The sequence below is a fragment of the Carcharodon carcharias genome, chromosome 13 (genome assembly GCF_017639515.1).
Source record: "Carcharodon carcharias isolate sCarCar2 chromosome 13, sCarCar2.pri, whole genome shotgun sequence".
Lineage (NCBI taxonomy): Eukaryota > Metazoa > Chordata > Chondrichthyes > Lamniformes > Lamnidae > Carcharodon > Carcharodon carcharias.
Genome location: NC_054479.1, coordinates 52,028,504 through 52,033,198, shown reverse-complemented (window position 1 = coordinate 52,033,198; position 4,695 = coordinate 52,028,504).

Genomic DNA, 4,695 nt, shown 5'->3' with positions numbered 1-4,695 from the left:
AGTTCATGACAAGAAAGGATGTACAAAGTTTGGCTTCACTTCAGTTATACTTCACCACTAGGCCACCCGACTGTGCTCAACACTGCATCAAAGCTGGAGCTGGTACAGGAAGGTCCAAACACTCCAGCATAAATAGTTAAACAGGCTGTTTAAATCGCAGTTAGCAGTGTGCACACCCACTCTGCTCCTGACCGGAAGATCCTGGCCAATATTTAACATCTGTGGTCTTTCATCAAAACTGAGAAAAAGAACAAAAGGGAAGGAGGGGTTAGGGTGGAGGAGAGATTAAATGACAAAAGATTTCACGATGCAAAAGGCCAATGGAAGTGGTTATGTGACAAATTGGGGAATCAGTTCTGGCTGAATGAGGAGTGTAAGAGGGCAGGTCAGGAGTAGCCCCAAAGTCCTGTCTCCCAATCTTAAATTCTACTCTATTTTTTATTAATAACAAATTTCTCAAATTCCCCAGTACCGCCCCATAAGAAATCATTAGCATGTGTCATCAAAGTAGCTAAAAGTTTTCTTTTATGACATTAATGTTTTCAGCAAAACAGGTGTCACTAAAAAGTATCATACCCTGGAACCATCATTCAGGCCATAGATGGATTTGTTTCATTTCCATAGTTTTCCTTCTACATCCACTGCATCTTTAGGCAGTATCAGAAACATTTCTTTCAATCTGAAAAGTATCCCTTTGCAGCAATGCAGCTCTTGATTTACCTGCACTCCCATGAATATGTGACCAAGGGACCCAAAGAGATTTTAGCTCTGGGAGAGGCCATTCTAGCATCTGTAACGCCCAGTCACTCTTCAAAACCCCTAACAACCAAACTTGCTTTAGCCTTATAAATCCCATCTGCAAGGACATTACCAGTACAAATCCACCTGTGGCAAAGCTGATTGAAGCCTGTTTAATACCTCACAGAAAACTCCAAACTCTGTCTAAAATGATCTTTGTTTTGCCTTTCTTATTAGTTTACCTTTATTGGCAGCAACCAAAACTTCACAATCATGAGGACTTCTGTGCTTGGTTCTGTGACTGGACTGCTCCATGGCCTTTGTTTCTTTGTCTCAGCTATATCTATTAGAACTAGCATTATGGAATCTCCCTCTTACACTTTCTCCAGTACATGCTCATTTTCTGATGTTAGAGCCACTTCTGGACTCATCAGTACTTGTACAGGACTTTCTTATCATCCACTCTTTCACCCATTCTGCCAGGCCATGGACCTCACCTATTAGTAACCATCTTGGACACTCAACTTATATTTAAACTTACTGGTAGTTTTTCCTGCCTGACCCACAGCTGTCACATTCCTCTATTCACTAAAACCTTCTGAAATATATGTCACCCAGGTACCTCGTCAAAGCAACAGGCCTATGGATGTGATAGCTCTGCCATACGTGTCATGATCACTCACATTACCACTATCAAGTCCTTGATCCAATGCATTCAGTACCTCAAGACCTTCAACACAAAAAGCATGACTATTTGAAATGCAAGATGCTTCATTTGCTTCTATCAGCTGCTCAGAGTCTGAGATTTTGTAATTAATTCCAATTAATCATGATGAATGAACCTTAACAGTTTGATTGCCATGTTTGATAAGTACTGACTTACCATCATGATCCATTACCTTACCAGGTCCTTTTGATTTCCCATGACCCTCTCTTTTGTAGTATATCCAATCTCCTGACTTGAAGTCTGTCGCGGATGGCCTTCTATGATGATTCAACACTTTCCGAATTTTCTTCAAGACCTCAGCCTTGATGAAAGACTGTCTCCCTGTATGTAAAACATTTAAAAGTGCGGAAAAAATGCTCTAATTCTCATTCCTTCCAGAGCAGGAGGATTATCGCACAGAACAAAAGACAATTTGGGATTTTACCAATAGATAATTGACATTTATAACCTCCAAACTTCTGATGTGAATTGTTTACAAGAACCATCCATGCAAGGGAGATTGTCAGCTTGCAGTCTGGTTGATCAGCTAAAATTTTATGCAGCATTTCATCGATCACTGTATGACTCCTTTCACAGACGCCATTGCTGAAAGGACTTTGAGCTATATTATCCATGACCATGATGTTCATATGTTCACACATCTCTGAACATGTCATTGGCAAATTCCCCTTCGTTGTCAGTCAGCAACTTCATGGGTGTCCCAAATACAGTCTCCATCAATTTCTGCATGATTTTGTCTATAATAACCATTTTGGCCTCGCTATGTATTACTGTAGAAAGATTACATTTGCCAGATCTATAAAATGTAGGATAAAAATATTTCTGCATTTGTCTCACACCCTTAGATCCATGGCAACTATCTCATTAATGTCACGTGCCAATGGACAGCTTACAATAGAATGTAATGTCATCCTTTGATACATTTTACAGATTTCCCAGTTCTGACTAATCCCTTTTATTAGCCTCTCATACAATTTATCAACCAGACCTGCAATTTTAGCTGGATTTTTAACCTTTGACAGTAGGCTGAGTAAATTGTCTATGTAACTTTGAGATTTTTTTTGTCCCCCTGATTCTTATCACCTGATGCCACTAATAATTGTCTAAAATTCTGATGAGCAACATCAAGTTTCAATAAGGGGATACAATAATGTCCTGACTGAGTAAACTGAAGATCCACTAATTTTTCAAAAATATATGCCTTATCGAGTGCCATACCAAGTTTCATTTGTTCCTTTTTCATAAAAAGTTTACTCAACACCATGCTACACCAGTATTTATAAAATGGCTTACCTAAGGTATTTCACATGGAATTACAACTTATTTTAGTAACCTCAATGTGTTGCCATCATCAAACCTAATGCAAATAGTGCTTTTATATTACTTAACCTTGCTTCAATCCTCATTACTTAATGAATCAACATAACATTTGGACCAAGCTGTCGCACATAATAGAGAAGTGCAAGTACTATCTAGTACTGTACAGTTAAATGAATATGCGATCAACATTTTCATCAGAGGACTGAAATTCCTTGTGACCAATGTAATTTGTTTGGATTAATCATTATCTTCGTCCTCTTCTTCAGAATTATTTTTGTAATCTGTCATTTTGAGGACCAACCTTTACTATAGACATTCCCTGCATAATGATACTTTGAGTCACACCTGAAGTTCCCTCTGGGCATTCTTGGGATTCTAATTTTATCTTCTGCCATCCTTTTCTCATCTGGTTTCTGCCTGTCTTTAATCTTTCCATTTTGTTGAAGCCTGTGTCCAGTATCTAGCTAATCATATTTGATAAATTTATTAGGGTTTTTTGAAGATGTAACTCACATTATAGATAAAGAGGAGCCAGTAGATATAGTATTCTAGGATTTTCAAAAGGTATTTGATAAGGTGCCACACAAAAGGTCAATATGCAAGATAAGGGGTCATGGGTTTGGGGATTATATATTAGCATGGATGGGATATTGGTTAATGGGCAGAGAGTAGGATAAATGGGACATTTTCAAGTTAGCAGGTTTAAACTTGAGTGCTGCAAGGATCTTTCTCCCTTATTGTAGCATCCTCAGTTATCTGAGAGTTGTTAGCAACATAGGACATAGGAGCAGGAGTAGGTCATTTGGCACTTCGAACTTGCCTTGCTCTTTGACATGATCATGGTTGATCTGGTTGAGACCTCAAGTCCACTTTCCTGTCTGCCCCCTCCATAACCATTAACTCCCTTGTCTATCAAAAATCAGCCTTGAATAAACTCAATGACCCAGCTTCTGTAGTTTTCTGGGAAGAGAATTTTTTATTATTATTTCATGGAATGTGGGCATCGCTGGCTTGGCCAGCACAAGCCAGCGATGCCCACATCCTTTGAGAAGGTGGAGGTGAGCCTCCTTCTTAAACTGCTGCAGTCCATGTGGTGCAGGTATATCCACAGTGCTGTTAGGGAAGGAGTTCTAGGATTTTGACCCACTGGCAGTGAAGGAATGGCGATATGTTTCCAAATCAGGGTTGTGGGTAGCTTGGAGGGGAACTTCCAGGTGTTGGTGTTCCCATGTGTCTGCTGCCCTTGTCCTTCCAAGTGGTAGAGTTTGCAGGTTTGGAAGGTGCTATTGAAGGAGCCTTGATGAGTTATTGCAATACACCTTGTAGATGGTACACACAGTGCCACTGTGCATCAATGGTGCAGGGAGTGAGTGCTGAAAGTGGTGGATGGGGTGCCAAACAAGCAGGTTGCTTTGTACTGGTTGACGTTGAGCTTCTCGAGTGCTGTTGGAACTGCACTCATCCAGGGAAGTGGAGAGTATTCCATCACACTCCTGACTTGTGCCTTGTAGGTGGTGGACAGGCTTTGGGGAGTCAGGGCGTGAGTTACTCTGCACAGGATTCCCAGCCTCTGATCTGCTCTTGTAGCCACAGTATTTATATGGCTGGTCCAGTTCAGTTTTTGGTCAATGATAACCCCCTGGATGTTGATAATGAGGAATTCAGCAATGGTAATGTCATTGAATGTCAAGGGGAGATGGTTAGATTCTCTTTATTGGAGATGGTCATTGCCAGGCACTTGTGTGGCATGAATGTTACTGCCACTTAGTAGCCCAAGGCTGAATGTTGTCCAGGTCTTGTTACATATGGGTATGGAATACTTCAGTATCTGAGGAGTCATGAATGGTGCTGAACATTGTGTATTCATCAGCAAACATCCCCAATCTGACCTTATGATGGAAGGAAGGTCA